The sequence below is a fragment of the Amblyraja radiata genome, chromosome 4, assembly GCF_010909765.2.
Source record: "Amblyraja radiata isolate CabotCenter1 chromosome 4, sAmbRad1.1.pri, whole genome shotgun sequence".
In the NCBI taxonomy this organism is placed as follows: Eukaryota; Metazoa; Chordata; class Chondrichthyes; order Rajiformes; family Rajidae; genus Amblyraja; species Amblyraja radiata.
This window is the reverse complement of record NC_045959.1, coordinates 78022721-78041314: the sequence shown is the minus strand read 5'-3', so window position 1 is coordinate 78041314 and position 18594 is coordinate 78022721.

The window sequence follows — 18594 nt, the reverse complement described above, 5'->3', positions numbered from 1 at the left end:
AGCCTCATTTGACCACAGTTAAAATGGTTGTAGCAATTCACTCTGGTTGATTTGCTCTCATTTGCAATTTTACCTTCTTTTCTGAGAAGGAATTCTGCTGAAACCAGCAGGATACTTTAAATGTTCCGACCACAATTTTAAAGTTTAAAGAAAGGTCTACAACAGTGAAAATGGCAATACCCAGCTATAAGGCCCATGAAGATTCAGAGAGATAAAAAATTGATGTTTCCCCATCTGTATAATAATTATTATTGCAGGACCATTTATGTGGTCATCAAATAAGATGTCTAGATGCCTGAGGTTCTATGGATTCTCATAAGTCAGCTTGAACATCCCATTGCTTTGGTCGGGAAATGGGAGCAATTGCTAGCTGAGGTTTCCCTAGTTACATTTGGTTATTCACTAGCAATGCTTTAATCTCAGCACGTCAAATAACTTGGCAAGATTCAGTGGCATAATTTACTAGACATAAGTCCGAAAAAGGTGAATTTATTATGGGGAACAAGGAAATGGCAAATGAGTTGAACAGGTACTTTGGATCTGTCTTCACTAAGGAGGACACAAACAATCTTCCTGATATAGTAGTGGCCAGAGGATCTGGGGTGATCTACATTAGGCAGGAAATGGTGTTGGGTAGACTGATGGGACTGAAGGCTGATAAATCCCCAGGGCCTGATGGTCTGCATCCCAGGGTACTTAAGGAAGTAGCTCTAGAAATTGTGGATGCATTGGTGATAATTTTCCAATGTTCTATAGACTCAGGATCTGTTCCTGTAGATTGGAGGGTAGCTAATGTTATCCCACTTTTTAAGAAAGGCGGGAGAGAGAAAACAGGGAATTATAGACCAGTTAGCCTGACATCAGTGGTGGGGAAGATGCTGGAGTCAATTATAAATGATGAAATAGCCGCACAGTTGGATAGCAGTAATAGGATCGGTCCGAGTCAGCATGGATTTTCGATGAGGAAATCATGCTTGACAAATCTTCTGGAATATTTTGAGGATGTAACTAGGAAAATGGACAAGGGAAAGCCAGTGGATGTAGTGGACCTGGACTTTCAGAAAGCATTTGATAAGGTCCCACATAGGAGATAAGTGGGCAAAATTAGGGCACACGGTATTGGGGGTAGAGTGCTGACATGGATAGAAAATTGGTTGGCAGACAGGAAACAAAGAGTAGGTATTAACGGGTCCCTTTCAGAATGGCAGGCAGTGACTAGTGGGGTACCGCAAGGCTCAGTGCTGGGACCGCAACTATTCACAATATACATCAATGATTTGGATGAAGGGATTCAAAGTAACATGAGCAAATTTGCAGATGATACAAAGCTGGGTGGCAGTGTGAACTGTGAGGAAGATGCTATGAGAATGCAAGGTGACTTGGACAGGTTGGGGAGTGGGCAGATATATGGCAGATGAATTTTAATGTGGATAAATGTGAGGTTATCCAATTTGGTATCAAAAACAGGAATGAAGATTACTACCTAAATGGCGTCAAGTTGGGAAAAGGGGAAGTAGAATGGGATCTGGGGGTACTTGTTCATCAGTCTATGAAAGTAAGCAAGCAGGTACAGCAGGCAGTGAAGAAAGCGAATGGCATGTTGGCATTTATAACAAGAGGAGTCGAATATAGCAGCAAAGAGGTCCTTCTGCAGTTGTACAGGGCCCTAGTGAGACCACACCAGGAGTATTGTGTGCAGTTTTGGTCCCCGAATTTGAGGAAGGCCATTCTTGCTATTGAGGGAGTGCAGCTTAGGTTTACAAGGTTAATTCCCGGGATGGCAGGACTGTCGTATGCTGAGAGAATGGAGCGGCTGGGCTTGTACAATCTGGAGTTTAGAAGGATGAGAGGGAACCTTATTGAAACATATAAGATTGTTTATGGTTTGGACACGCTGGAGGTGGGAAACATGTTCCCAATGTTGGGGGAATCCAGAACCAGGAGCCACAATTTAAGAATAAGGGGTAAGCTATTTAGAACGGAGATGAGGAAAAACTTTTGTAGTGGCCATTTGACTTGTTTTGCATGTCATTGATGATGGCATGTGCCTTTAAATTTTAGACTGCCCGTTATATTGTGGGTGGGGTCTATGATTTGTTTTTGGGTGTGTTTGGAGCTAAGATGCTTGCGCAGAAGTTTCGTTTTTAGTGCAGTTTGGAGCCAGCAGGGAGAAGGTTAACCCTTCGACCATTTGAGTTCAAAAAGAGACCATGCCAGTGTTATGGAGACATGAGGAGTTTTTTAATGTTTAAAGTAATAAGCTGGAGTTCGATGAAGATTGCAGTAACGTCGGAAGAAATTTGGATGTATCTTACTGTTTTCTACAAACAATAAAGCATTTATTCATCAAAAGACTGTGTTTTGAAGCCATATCTGTGAAGAACCTCTGAAGGTCTCTGTGAGCCAGCTTGCATGCGTATCGAAGATATTCCCCTTAACCAAGCTCATCCATTTAGTTAATTTCTCGAAAGATATGAAAATCTGCCACTACAACTTTTTCTCACAGAGAGTTGTGAGTCTGTGGAATTCTCTGCCTCAGAGGGCGGTGGAGGCCGGTCCTCTGGATACTTTCAAGAGAGAGCTAGATAGGGCTCTTAAAGATAGCGGAGTCAGGGGATATGGGGGGAAGGCAGGAACGGGGTACTGATTGGGGATGATCAGCCATGATCACATTCAATGGCGGTGCTGGCTCAAAGGGCCGAATGGCCTACTCCTGCACCTATTGTCTATTGTCTATAATCCATGCAACAGTCCTTTATTAAATGCTGATATGAGAGAGAGAAATAATATAAATATAATTGATCAGTCATGATCATATTGAATGGTGGTGCTGGCTTGAAGGGCTGAATGGCCTACTACTGCACCTATTTTTCTAACCACAAATCCATGACCGATTTTTCATTGTTTTAATCTTAAAATATCAATTTGGTAAGAGGTAGCACAACCCTTAACACAAAATGGTTTTATGCTCTGATCAGGTCTCACTCTTATCAAGAATTAATCTTGACTAACTTGATTCATTCATTTTTTTTCTTTCAAGAACTGGTGTTTTGCCTGGAATTTCCATTTTAGTTTACATTAAGAGTTTATTTTGAGTTTATGCATGATACCTAAATGATTCTGCCTGTCATCTTGCAGACACCAGTAGCAACCAAGTTGCCTCACAACAAGCATGGAAAAAATATATCCTTTATCTTCACTATCTGACAGCTCTGTGTTCCCATTAATATTTATTTGAAATGATCATATGAAAGATGTAAATTGTTAGCCAAGCTGAAGTAAAAATTAACGAGAATAAAAATGTATTTATTTTATTTTAAATTTATTATAGTTATTTTATTTAAATTTATTAAATTATCAATATAACTGACTATTAGAAAATTTAAACCAGCAAGTACTGGAAATGTACAAACATAGCATATTAAAACCAAAAGGAACAAGGAAATTGTAATTTAAGATGCAGATGCTTTTTCTATAAAAGACACTTCAGGAATTAAATGCCCTGAAATAACTGTGCAAAATTTGGAACAATTATGTTAATTTATTCATTGCAAATTGCAGAGTTATTTAATGGAAGACGTAAACTCGCTTGATGTAAGGGTGGGGGAGTGCGGGTCAGAACAGTGGTCATGACAGTGTCACATTTGTAACCAATTAAGAGTATAATTTTAACTCAGAAGAATGAAGCGTTAATCTATTTTTGTTCAACTACTGGCAGACTGGTGCTGTTTGTTGGTATTTTCTATTCTTATTTCAGAATATGTGAATTTATTTTATCTGAGAAGGAATTCAGTTGAAAGCTCCAATAATTATGTTTACAGCCGTCCTTGATGACATTATACAGCTTATTCCAAAATATATCAAATAAATAATAGGTGTTTGTTGTTGGAATATGTATACATTATTTTCATAATGTTAACTAAAAAATAGTGAAGTGGCACAGTGGCGTAACAGTAGAGTTACTGCTTTATAGCGCCAAAGACCTGAGTTCGATCCTGACTACAGGTGCTGTCTGTACGGAGTTTGTACGTTCTCCCCGTGACCTGTGTGGGTTTTCTCCAAGATCTTTGGTTTCCTCCCACACTCCAAAGACATACAGGTTTGTAGGTTAATAGGCTTGATATAAATGTAAATTATCCCTAGTGTGTGTAAGATAGTGTTGATGTGCGGGGATCGCAGGTCGGCACGGACTTGATAGGCCGAAGAACCTGTCTCCGTGCTGCTACGATATGTTTCCGCCACATCAAAACTATGGCCAAGAAAGAACACCAACACCTCTACTTCCTCTGGCTTCAGCAACCTTCACCAACTTCTCCAGATGCGCCATAGAAAGCATCTTATCAGGATGCACCACAGCCTGATTTGGAACAGCTCCATCCAAGACCACAAGAAATTGCAGAGAGAGAGTTGTGGACTTCGTCCATACCATCACACAATCCAGCGTCCCTTCCATCAACTTCATCCATACTTTCAGCGGCCTTGACAAGGGCACCAACATAATCAAGTACCAGTCTCACCTGGTCACTCCCTCTTCTCCCCTCATCTATTAGACAGGAGATACAGAAGTATGAAAACAAACACCTGCAGATTCAGGAACTGTTTCTTTCCAGCTGTTATCAGGCAACTGAACTTTCTCTCACCAGCTAGAGTGTGACCCTGACCTCTTATCTCAACCACATACCTCCTCCCTTGACTCTGTCCAGAGACCCCAACAGTCCTTTCAGGTTAGGCAGAGGTTCACTTGCACCTCCTCATCTCCTCCTCCTCATCTACTGTACCCATTGTTCCAGATGTCCACATCATGAGAGACCAAATGTCGACTGGGCGATCGTTTCGCTGAACACCTTCGCTCAGTCCCTTCCCATGCCCACACTGAACTTTCTGTCTTGGCCTCCTCCATTGTCAGAGTGAGGCCAAACACAAATTGGAGGAATAGCACCTCATATTTCACTTGGGCATCTTACAACCCAGCAATATGAATGGTGATTACTCTAACTTCAAGTAACCATTGCATTCCTTCTCTCTCCATCCCTCCCCCACCTTGGTTGTTGTACTAGCTCGAATGTTATTTTCCTGGTGAGTTTACTTGTCTGTATAACTCGTTAATACCAAGCCCACGGTCATCAATGGACAGTTTCCTTGATTTTTGTTACTTTTTTTGCATATCTCATTCATTTGTTCTATATTTCTCTAGATCACCATCTATATCTTTCGTTTCCCCTGACTCTCAGTCTGAAGAAGGGTCTCGACCCGAAACGTCACCTATTTCTTTCCCCCAGAGATGCTGTCTGCCCTGCTGTCTGATCCAGCTATTTGTGTCTATTGCCTATCTATCTCATTGGAGAGCTTTGAACTTTTTTTAGTCCATCTTTATCAGATTTCAACGTTATATCTTTGTACTAAATGTTCTACCATTTATCCTTGATCATTGCACTGAGAACGGCTTGGCTTTATTCATGTGTAGTCTTTTTTCGACTGGAAAGCACGCAAGCAAAAGCTTTCCACTGCATCTAGGTACATATCTAGGTGACAATAATAAATTAAACTAAAGATAACTGCAAACAATTTCTCGCGTTCAGTTTGTACTTTGTACTTTTAAAGATAGTACAGCATGTGCCAAACATGAGCTATGCAGATATAAAAGAATTGGTCATTAGAAGTTTTCTGGACACTTTTGCATTGCAAGCGTTGTAAGCACAGAGCTCTCTTCTGGTCAGAAGCCAAATTGCAGCCAAGAAACTACTGGCCCCGATAACCGCTGATTGAAAACTGATGATTCCTGATTGACTTGGAATTCCAATTATTTTAGTTGAGGAATAAATAATATCAACATAAGACAACGTTTATTTTTTACTTTTGGAGGAACTAGCGAAAATAAGTTAATGCGATGGCATTATTTTAATTTCCATATTTCCTACTTTAACTAAACACATCCACACTCTTTTAACAGTGAAATAGTTTCTGTCAGTTTCATTTCCTCCAGACTTGACTATTCCAACAATAGAGCGTTGGCTGTTCTCCCATTTTTCCTTTCCAAAGACCCCGTTTCGGCTATCAACCCCGCACCAAGCTGATTCACTTAATTTTCACAGATTTTCGGTGATTCACGGTAAAACTTGAATTTAAATTTTACGACCTTACTTTCCAAATATTACGTTGCTTTGATCCTCCCAGAATATCCCAGAGCCCAAATTCTGGGAAATATCTGACCTGCTCTAATTCTTTGCTTTTGCACAACCCCAAATGTAATCGCTCAACCTTCGGTTGGCATGTTCCAGGCATGCAAGCGCTTGCTACCCTCAAGGAACAAACTCATCAGAAACTGCTGCACGAATACCATGTGGCAACAGGTCATGACCACCCCTCGTCAACATGGGCATTGATCTTCATTGGCTTAGGCCCTTCAGAGGCTTGATATTACAAATTGAGTCTTCAAGCTCAGTTCCTTCTTCTTCCGTGGCCTCTGGTGTGGGCACTGTGCGCCTCTGAATTCAGCGGTATATCCCATAACATCAGCAGTGGGAGTCTTGTCCATTCACTGACATGAGGAACATGGTCGACACAAAATGCTGGAGTGAACAGCCAGATCCTTCTTCAGACCTGAAAGGTCACCCATTCCTTCTCTCCAGAGATACTGCCTGTCCCACTGAGTTACTCCAGCACTTCGGTTTAAAGCAGCATCGGCAACTCCTTTCTACACACGAGGAACATGGTAACCTGCACTCGCATAACTAAACAGAACGGTATAAATTCAGTGCATCTGTGAAATTTGCATTGTGAGAGAGAGTGTTCACTGACCGCAGCAGATTCAATGCCGTGCACCCTCTAAACTCGAGGATGAATTCGGTCGCAAAATGTTGCTTGCAGCCCACGAGATCCGTGAGTTCTCCCATGTGTCTGGGATTCTGCAGTTTGAACTCAATGCGGTTTCTTCACTTGGCAACGTGGGATTTGAGTGCTTGTTGTCTTGTCAGGGGAATCTACACACTCCCTGGACGTCTGCAATTGGAATTGTGTACAGAATGTATTATCTGAACTCGTGAGCTGTGTGTTATCCGAACTCGGATGTGCACTTTTCTGAATTCAACATGAAGCAATTGACGGATATAGCAACCCGACCGAAACGCCATCTGTTCATTCCCTCCGCAGATGCTACCTGACTCGCTGCGTTAAACCCCTGTCCCACGGTACGAGTTCATTCCAAGAGTTCTCCCGAGTTTGCCCTGATTCGAATTCGGAGATTTACGGTAATGGCCACTCGTCGGTACTCGGGGCTCTCGTGGACATTTTTCATCATGTTAAAAAATCTTCACGAGTCTTCCAGTGCTTACCTGCCGTTAGCAAGCCTTCCCGAGTACCTGCCGTTAGCGCTAAGAGACGTCCCCGAGCTCCGACGTACCCGCTACGTTCACTCTCCGTGCTTACCACAAGTTTGATTTTTTTTAAACTCGGGAGAGCTCTTGGAATGAACTTGCACCGTGGGACAGGGCTATTACTCCAGTACTGTCACTGCGGAGATCGGTTAACTTGCCGAGTCCATATAAGTTCAGGGAACAACTGATTCCACACTGTTGTGAACGGAGAACACACTAAATCCACTCAGCAGAGATCAAAGAACGCTGGTCCTGGCAGTTTGAATATCACCCTGCTAACTTTAACCAATGCGTTGATCTTGCACTGACAAATCATAGAGTGTACAATGATCGCTATGCTGAGTTCACAGAACACGCAACATTCGCACTGGCGAGTCCAGTAAAACGCACTGAGCACCCACCGCTGAGTTCAAACAACAGAAAACAAACCTACTATCTAACCTAAAAAAACAGCACTACCTCCCATTTTAATTTTTATTTGCATCCCCCTCTCTTCTACCTGACGTACCTAGACGGGTACTCATTCCCTCTCCCCTTCCACCTATATCCCTTCTTCTGCCTTAACAAATAGCACCTCTTCTGTCCTTATCTCACAACTTTTGTCATTTCATCTCTGGCCTTTGTCCAACTACAAGGCCTGGATAGAGTGAACATGGAGAGGATGCTTCTTCAACATCTTCCAAATTATATCACTTGCCAGGTGTTGTCCCAACTCCACCTTGTCTACCTCCCTTAACATTCTGGCTCCCCTCAAAACAAGAACCGTAACTTTCAACACATCTTCACCTTGGTACACACCTGCACTTCGTAAGCTGAAACAGACTGGTCGCCGACTTGAACGACTCACAAAGAAATAATCTCTCACAGTCCACCATGAAGCTTACAAACTCCACCTCACTGACTACAAAGATGCCCTCATTGCTGCAAAATCTGCCTACCTCTCCTCCATATTCACCGATCCCTGCCTAAACCACAGAACCCTCTTCTCCACAGTGGGCAACCTCCTCAAGCCTCGAGCCAACACTCTCCCTACCTCTACTCCGGATCTCTGCAACTCATTCCTCCACTTTTTCGCTGATAAAATCAGCACCATCTATCAATCTTTATCCCCTGTACCCGACTCCCCAGCAACTACTCCACCACCTACCAAGGCCCCTCCTTTCAACATCTCCACTGACCTCCTTACCCCTCCTCCACACTGCTTCCTCTCCCAGTTTGACCTGGTCACCCCTACTGAAATCTCCAAACTCATCAGCTCTTCCAAACCCACTACCTGCTCCCTCGACCCTCTCCCCACTCCCCTGCTGAAGTCCTGCCTCCCCGTTCTCTGCCCCTACCTCACTAATCTCTTCAACTCCTCATTGTCCCAAGGAATTGTCCCCTCCTCTTTCAAAACTGCTGCTGTCACACCAATCTTAAAGAAACCTGGTCTTGATCCCTCCTCTCTCATTAACTACCACCCAATCTCAAACCTCCCCTTTCTTTCAAAAACCCTGGAGCGTATCGTTGCGTCACAACTTCATTCCCACCTCCTTGCGTATAATCTATTTGAACCCCTCCAATCTGGCTTTCGCCCCCTCCATAGCACAGAAACTGCTCTCCTCAAAGTCCTCAACGACCTCCTCACCTCTGCTGACACTGGTTCCCTCAACATCCTCATCCTCCTCGACCTGAGCGCAGCCTTCGATACAGTGAACCATAACATCCTGCTCACCAGACTCAAAGACCTCGGCATTGAAGGTTCTGCACTCAGCTGGCTCCGTTCCTACCTTTCCAACAGATCCCACTTCATCTCTCTCCATAACCACACCTCTGCTACAGCCACAGTCACTCAAGGCATTCCCCAAGGCTCCGTACTCGGCCCCCTCCTCTTCATCATCTACATCCTCTCCCTTGGTCAGATACTCCGCCACTTCAATCTGGACTTCCACTGTTACGCCGATGACACCCAGATCTACCTCGGCACCAAATACCCCCACAACCCCCCCCCCCCCCCTCTCCCATATCAACTCCTGTTTGTTAGCTATAAAAACCTGGATGCAACATAATTTCCTCAAACTCAACAGCGATAAAACAGAATTCCTCCTCATAGGCTCCAAATCCACACTCAGCAAAATCAATAACCCCACTCTCACCATCGACGGCACCACTGTCTCCCCATCTCCCCAGGCCCTCAACCTTGGCATGATCTTTGATTCCACCCTCTCCCTTGAGCCTCACATCCGCCATGTCATTAAAACCTCCTTCTTTCACCTCCGCAACATCGCCAAAATCAGACCCTCTCTCACACCTCCCGCTGCTGAAAGACTCATCCATGCCTTCATCTCCTCCCGACTGGACTACTGCAACTCACTTCTCCTTGGCATCAGCTCCACCTATATCAACCGACTCCAACTGGTCCAGAACGCAGCCAGCCCGACTCATCACCCACACCAAATCCTGGCATCACATCACTCCAGTCCTCAAACAACTTCACTGGCTTCCCATCTCCCACCGGATCACCTACAAAATCCTGGTCCTCACCTACAAAGCCCTCCACCATCTGGCCCCCCCATATCTCACTGACCTCCTCTCCCCCTACCAACCCTCACGGTCCCTCAGATCCACATCAGCCGGTCTCCTCTCCATCCACAAGTCCAACCTCCGCAGTTTTGGGGACAGAGCCTTCTCCAGGGCAGCTCCCAGGCTCTGGAACTCCCTCCCCCAACTGATCCGCAATTCCGTGTCCCTCACCATCTTCCAGTCCCGCCTCAAGACCCATCTCTTCACCTCTGCCTATCCTTAGCCCCACGTCCCCCTTCCTTTTCATCTGTGCTTGAATTGCCTCATATTGTGTTTTGAATTGAATTCTGTCTTTAATTTGTGTACTAGTCATGTCTCTACTATTTATTTCATTCCGCTTACATGTTTTTCCTCTACTTGCTAAATTTTTGTAAGGTGTCCTTGAGACCCTTGAAAGGCGCCCATAAATAAAATGTATTATTATTATTGTTATCTTATTAGCAGTTTGCTCCCCTTCTCCCCCTTAAGGGGCTGTCCCATTTGGGCAACCTAATTGCCGAGTTTAGAAGAGTTTGAAAAAATGACATGTTGAAGACCTCCTTCGACTTTGTAGAAGACCTCCTTCGACCTCCTTCGACTATGTTGAAGACCAGCTTTGACTAGCTACGACTTTGGGAAAATTGGACACCGAATAGTGGAGAGTGAAGACTACCTACTTCAATCTCCTTCGACCTCTCTTCGACTATGATGAAGTGTATCTACGACTACCTTCGACTACCCTCGATTACCTACGACTAACATGCCAACTTACTCTGACCTACCACAACTAAACCTACGAGTAAAAAAAGTATTGATTTTTTCCATGGCGACCCTTTTTTACTCGCGGGCATTTTTTAAACATATTGAAAAAAACGCCGCGACCTAGCTGAGGCCGCGAGTACACAGAGACCACTGTCGAGCATGAAGGAGAGTTACGAAGACCTCCTACGACCCCGTGTCGACCATGCTGCGGGTATGAGTCAAGGGCAAACTCACCAAAACTCGTGGATTAGGTCGCCCAAGTGGGACAGGCCCTTTACTACAATCAGTCTGAAGAAGGGTCCCAACTCGAAACGTCACTTATCCATGTCCTCCACAGATGCTGTCTGAATTATTACAGCACTTCTCGTCCTTTTTGAAATAAGTACCTGCAGTTCCTTGTTTCTCTTTGTCATGGAACAAATATTATCCGGTGGACAAAAGGGAAAAAAGTGTGGGGGATGGGGGTGGGGGGGGGGGGGGGGGGGGGGGTGGAGTCAATAACGTGGATGCATATCCGTGCAGCTAACGGGAAACAGAGTGTAGGAAAGGTCACGTTTAAACTAACAGGAAAGAGGGATGGGACCCAATGCAAGGAGACAGAGGACCATAAAAGGAGGACAGAAGCAAAAGGTAGAAGGGAGATAAGAAAAACTAACCTGAAAACTTTGTGCCTTAATGCGAGGAGCATTTGAAATAAGGTGGATGAATTGAAGGTGCAGTTAATAATTAAGGGACATGATATAGTTGGAATTACGGAGAGATGGCTCCAGTGTGACCAAGGCTGGGAGCTAAACATGCAGGGGTATTCGATATTCAGGAAGGATAGACAGAAAGGAAGAGGAGGTAGGGTGGGTTTTCAGGTTAAAGAGGAGATTAATGCAACAGCAAGGGGAGACATTAGCTTGGATGCTGTAGAATCGGTATGGGTAGAACTGCGAAATAGCTAAGGGCAGAAAACGCTTGTTAGAGTGGTATACAGACCAACAAGCAGCAGTTTGGGGATAGCATCAAGCAGGAAATTAGGGATGTGTGTAGCAAAGGTACAGCAGTTATCATGGGTGACTTTAATCTACATATAGATTGGGCCAACCAAATTGGTAATAGTGCTGAAGAGGATTTCCTGGAATAATAATAAATTTTATTACAGACTCGAGGTCCAGACAAGGGGCAACATTACATTAACATTGTTTTTAAATGCATTGCATATTAAAAAATATATCATAAAGTACATATAAAATCTTAGTATATCACTTATAAAAGCATCATAAATTATATTTAAAAAAACCCACAATACATGAGTTAAAAATCCAGATTAAAAGAATGATCAATGTCCTACAACGAAACAACGATACCAGTGTCTCCACAACTGGGATTCGTAGCGTGTAGTGCTAACCCTTATGTTTGACAAGGCCACAATAATTACATTTTTAGAGTCATTTATCCTGCAAATGAATTTATACATGTGATTCCTTAGGATAGCTTCTAAAGTACTGACTCCTGCAGCCACAAACACATTACTGGCACTACACCATCTAGGTTGCCTTAGCAGTGTTCTCATGGCACCTTTAGTCTCTGCAAACTTGTTTTTCCATAGTTCGACCACAGGTGCGCAGTGTAGAGTGGTGTGCAGTATGCTCTAAATAGCGACATCTTCACCACATCTGCACACGCTCCAAATTTACGCAAGAGAATATTCGCCTGTACATACAGCATGCGTCGTTGCATCCTCATCATCTGTCATTTGTTCTGTAATAATATGCCCTAGATATTTTACCTTATTACAGACACTAAGATTATTGTCAGAAAATTTAAAATCAGGAAATTTTAGACATTTATCCTCTTTGGTTCTACAGATCATAACAGCACTCTTACTAGCATTATATTTAATACCATGTTACACACCATACACAGAACATATAGTGTGGAGCTGCTGGAGACCAGCGCTAGATGGACTAAAGACCACAAGATCATCTGCATACATAATATGGTTCACTAAAATATTACCAATCACGCACCCAGTATTACATGCTTTCAATTGTTTAGACAGATCATCAATATATAGATTAAAAGGACTGGGGACAAAATTCCCCCTTGTCTAACACCATTGCTAACCCCAAATGGGGCTGAGACCCTATTGCCCCATTTTATTTGCATAGTCTGGTGGGCATACCAGTAGGCCAGAATTCTCACAATGTATTTAGGCACCCCTCTTTGACAGGGTCCTGAACTTGAATAAAGGAGACTTTGAAGGTATGAGACAGGAATTGGCTAGGATAGACTGGCAAATTATACTTAAAGGGTTGACAGGGGAGATGCAATGGCGAAGATTTAAATACCGCATGGATGAAATCCAGAAATTGTTCATTCCCGTCTGGCGAAAAAATAAAACTGGGATGGCGGCTCAACCGTGGCTGACGAGGGAAGTCAAGGATAGTGTTAAAGGCAAGGAAGGCATATATATTGGCCAGAAGAAGCGGCAAAATAGAAGACTGGGAGAAATTTTGAACTTAACAGAGGAGGACAATGGGGTTAATTAAGCGTGGGGGGAGCATGAAAGAAAGCTTGCGGGAAATATAAAAACTGACTATAAAAGTTTCCATAGGTCGGTAAAAAGGAAAAGATTAGTGAAGTTGAATGTAGGTCCCTTATATGAAATGCAGAACAGCTAAATGAGTACTTTGGTTCTGTCTTCACTAAGGAAGACACAAACAATACTAGGGCACCAAGAGGATCTAGTTGGAGGGAGGAATGGAAGGGAATCCACATTAGTCAGGAAATGGTGTTAAGTAGACTGTTGGGACTGAAGGCAGATAAATCCTCAGGGCCAGATGGACTGCATTCCATTGTACTCAAGGAGAAATCTTGAAATCCTAGAAATCGTGGATTTATTGGTGGTCATTTTCCAATGTTCTCTCGACTCTGGATCAGTTCCTGTGGACTGTAGGGTAACCACTTTTTAAGAAAGGAGGGAGAGAGAAAACTGGGATTATAGACCAGTTACCCTTACATTGGGAGTGGGGAAGATGCTGGAGTCGATTATTAAAGATTTTATAGCAGTGAATTTGGAAAGCAGTGACAGGATCGGTCAAAGTCAGCATGAAGGGGAAATCATGCTTGACTAATCTTTTGGAATTTTTTGAGCATGTAACAAGTAAAATGGATGAGGGAGAGCCAGTGGATGTGGTGTATCCCCACTTTCTTTATAAAAAACATATTTTAATTAAAAGCATATGTACAAATAGTAATAAACGACAAATTGGTTACAGATTTCTTACATAGCTTCAATTTTTAAAGTTTTTTTTAAAGAAAAGAAATAAAGAAAGAAAGAGATAAGAGAAACTATAAACTAATAGAAAGATAGAAAGCAAGAAAGAAAGGAGATTACAAATATAAAGATTGTGGAGATAGATCCAGGAGATGTTGAGTTTAGTTGTTCATCCAACCCTAAACTCAAGTTTTGACTTTAATTTTGTGTTAAACCAGTTTACTTTTTTTTAAATTCAATAAATGGAGACCATATTTTTAAAAATAGTTCTGGTTTGTCAATTAAGACAAATCTTATTTTTTCCAAATGCAAGGTCTTGGTCATTTCCGTAGTCCACATTTTAATTGTGGTGGTTGCTGGTTTTTTCCAAAATTTAAATATTAATTTTTTCGCAGTTATTAAACTGTAATCAAGAAAGTGTCTCTGGCTTATCGTAAAGTTTGTGCTATGCTCTGATAATCCAAATAATATTAATTTTGGATCTGGGTCCAGTTGATTATCGATAACTTTAGAGATAATTTTTAAAATGTCCGTCCAAACATTTTGCATTTTTATACAAGTTACAAAAGTGTGAGTTAAATTGGCTTCTTGAAATTGACATTTATCACAGAGAGGGGAAATACTTGGGAAGATCCTGTTTAATTTTGTCTTCGAATAGTGTAATCTATGTAATATTTTAAATTGTATTAAGGAATGTCTAGTGTTTAACGAGCAATGATATATATATTGTAAACTTTCATCCCATGTGTCTTTCATTATGGGTTAAGCCAGTTCATCCTCCCATGCTCGTCTATATGACTGATGACGGAATGTCAGTATCTAAAAGGGTATTATAAATATAAGATATTAGTTTATTTGTATTGGGATGTCGGTTCAGACATTCATCAAGGATTTCTGGACCCCTAAATCTATAATCTTGCGTATGTAATTTTACATAATCTCTAAATTGTAAATATCTAAAAAAATTATTAACATGTAATTCGTACTTCTGCTGTAATTCCTGAAAAGAGAGAAAAGTCCCCTTTTGATAAAGGTCTCCCACCATTTTAATTCCATGAATTTTCCATTGAACAAATCCTCTATCTATGACAGACTGTTTGAAAGAAGGGTTATTTGCAATAGGGAGGAAGAGAGATAAATTACCCAATTTTAAAGTAAATTTTAATTGTTTCCAGATACGGATAACACTATGTATAATCGCATACCCTCCATATGTTTTTTATTCAAATTTATTGGAGCTAAAAGAATCGAGCCTATGTCAAAAGGTAAACAATCCTCCTTCTCCATCTTTAACCAATCTGGCTGTTGATCAGTGTCATCCAGCCAGAAAGTTATATTTTTAATATTAACCGCCCAATAATAAAATAGAAGGTTTGGTAAAGCTAATCATCCATTAGCTTTAGACTTACATAGATGTCTTTTATTTAATCTATGAGTCTTATAATCCCAAATAAAATTAGTAAGCAATTGAATCCATTTTTTTGAAAACAATTTTGGAAGATATATCGGAATTGATTGGAATAAGTATAATAGTTGTGGGAGAAAGATCATCTTTATAGCATTAATTCTACCAACTAGTGAGATGGGAAGTGTTTTCCAAAATTGGATGTTTCTGTGTAATTTAGTAACTAAAAAAGGAAAATTGATTTGAATAGAGAAGTATATTTCCTGGCTCACATAGATTCCGAGGTATTTAAACTTTTCATATGCAATTTTAAAAGGGAATTGTTGAAGTATAGACGGATTTTGTTCCATTATTGGCATAATTTCGCTTTTATTCCAATTAATCCTATATCCGGAGAATGAACCAAATTGAGTTATGAGATTTAATAAACTTGGAATGCTAATTTCGGGGTTTGTGATGTATAATAATACATCATCTGCGTATAAAGTAATGTTATTAACTGTATGTTTAGTATTGTACCCGTGGATATCTGGCTGAGATCTGATACTCTCGGCAAGTGGTTCTATAACGAGGGCAAATAAAAGTGGGGATAGTGGACATCCTTGTCTACAACCTCTGGATAAGTGAAATTTGGGTGACAACATTTGGTTTGTCAGTATTCTAGCTGTTGGGGTTTTATATAGGAGTTTCACCCATGAGCAAAAGTTTTCACCAAATTTTTTTCCATCACAGAGAAAAGATAGGACCATTCCACTTGATCAAATGCTTTTTCAGCGTCTAGCGAGATGATTGCTAAGTCTTCATTTAATATTCTATTTGAATATATTATATTAAACAAGCGTCTCAAATTGAAGAATGAATATCGTTTAGATATAAAGTCTGATTGGTCAGGGTGTATTAATTTATCGATAACTAAACTTAATCTGTGGGCTAAAATTTTAGCCAATATCTGATCAGTGTTTAAAAAGGCTATGGCTCTATTACGAGCCAGGGTCTTCAAGATCCTTATCTCTTTTTGGGATAAGTGTTATTGTTGATTCAGTCAGAGTTTGTGGTAATATTTGTTGTTGAAAGGCATAGCTATATAAAGTTTGTAACCGTGGGGAGACCAAGTCACTAATTTTTTTATAAAATTCATTGTTCAGGCCATCGGGGCCAGGGGTCTTCCCGTTTTTCAGAGACTTGATGGTCTCTTCAATGTCTATCGTAGTTACTTCTGCGCCCAATAACTCTCTCTCTATCTCTTTTAAACCAGAGAGCTTGCATTTCTGCAGAAAGTTTTGCATGTTCGCAGAGCTGGCTGTTGTTTTTGATGAGTATAATGTCTGATAAAATTGCAAAAATCTATCGTTGATGTTCTTGGGTTGTGAAGCAAGTCTCCCTTGTCTGATCTGATTTTGTAAATTGTGCGTTCGACTTCTAGTTTGCGGAGTTGACGAGCTAACAATTTCTGTGGTTTGTCTCCAAATTCAAAGTGTGTTTGTTTAGTATGCTGGACAAGCCTTAAGATTTGAGCTGAATGTATATGATTTAACCTATATTTGAGAGCAGCAATTTTATTATGTTTAATCATAGCAGGAGCGATCGCGTTTTCTATGTCAAGCTGTTTTATCTGTCCTTCGAGCTCATGTTGTTCAGCTCGGTTCTCCTTGTTTTGGAAAGCTTGAAAGGCAATAATACATCCTCTCACAAACGCTTTAAATGTTTCCCAGAGCAGGGAAACGGGTGTTTCTGGAAGGTAATTTGTTTGAAAAAAAGTTTTAATCGGCGAGTTAAGATAGTCATAGCATGCCTTGTCATTTAGAATTTGTGGGTTAAATCTCCAATTTGTCTGTTTCTCTGATATTCCTTGTAGTTTTACCCTAAAGGTTAGGGGAGAGTGATCGGATATAATAATGTTATGATATTTTGAGTTATACGTATAAGGAATAATTTTGGAATCCACTAAAAATAGTCAATCTTGAATATGATTTGTGCACTGGTGAATAAAATGAATACTCTCGCCCTGAGGGGTTTTCAATTCTCCAAACGTCTTTTATATTTGCACTATTTATATATGTCCAAATAGGGATAAGTAAACCAACTTGGCGAAAGGCCACAACATCAGAGCGGAGGACATTGGTGGTCGAGGAGGTGCGGCGACAGGAGGAGGCCACAAGAAGTGCAATGGCGGTCTCTCTTGCCAAACAGGGGCAATGGATGCAGTGGGAAGGTGTGGAGCGGAGGAAGATCAGCTGGAAACAACTATGGGAAATGGAAGCAAGCAAGATCAGCTTCATCATCAGAACGACTTATGACGTGCTTCCATCACCAAAGAACCTCCATCAGTGGTACGGCGAGGATCCAACCTGTGCCCTCTGCCCAACTCCAGCGACCCTCAAACACATCATGGTAGGCTGCAAGACCAGCCTCACGCAAGGGAGATACACGTGGCGGCATAATCAGGTACTAAAAAGCCTGGCATCAGCCCTTGAGAACAGGCGGTGTGCGACCAACTCCTTGCCTCCAAGAGCAAGCAACCCCCCCCCCCAAGGGCAACAACCTTTGTCCGAGAAGGACAGAAAACATCTAAACATCCTTCCACCAGATCAGAAGAAGGAAACCTATGCAGGGCCCGTGACTGGAGGATGCTGGCGGACATCGACTAATTTTTCCACCTGAAATTGCTTCCACCAACCTCAGGCCAGACTTGGTGTTCTGGTCCCCTTCACAGAAGACTGCTTACATCATAGAGCTCACAGTTCCATGGGAGAACTCTGTTGAGGAGGCCTATGAGCGTAAGAAGCTGCGCTACGCAGAGCTTGCAGCAGAGGCAACGCAGCGTGGCTGGAACACCAAAGTCTATCCAATTGAAGTGGGATGCAGAGGATTTGTTGCGTCATCTACCATCAGACTGCTGAAGGAGCTTGGAATCCACGGTCAGGCTCTGCGGAAGACCATAAGATCTCTCTCAGAGGCGGCTGAAAGAAGCAGCCGGTGGATTTGGCTCAAGCGGAAAGACCCATGCTGGGCCCCAAGTACGTCAGGGTGAATGTTTGGGACAGTTTGACACGGGACACGCGCTGAGGGCTGATCATCCTGCAGCGGGCGGCCCTTGTGGAGGGTGTATAGTGTTAAAAGGCCGAAACACCCAGTGATGCAAGGGTACACTACTGATGATGTGTCCTGTGCCCAACTGTCCTGAAGGTTACCCAGGCCAAGATATACGTATCCCCCCCGCCCCCCACCGATGTTAAGCGTCTACCACT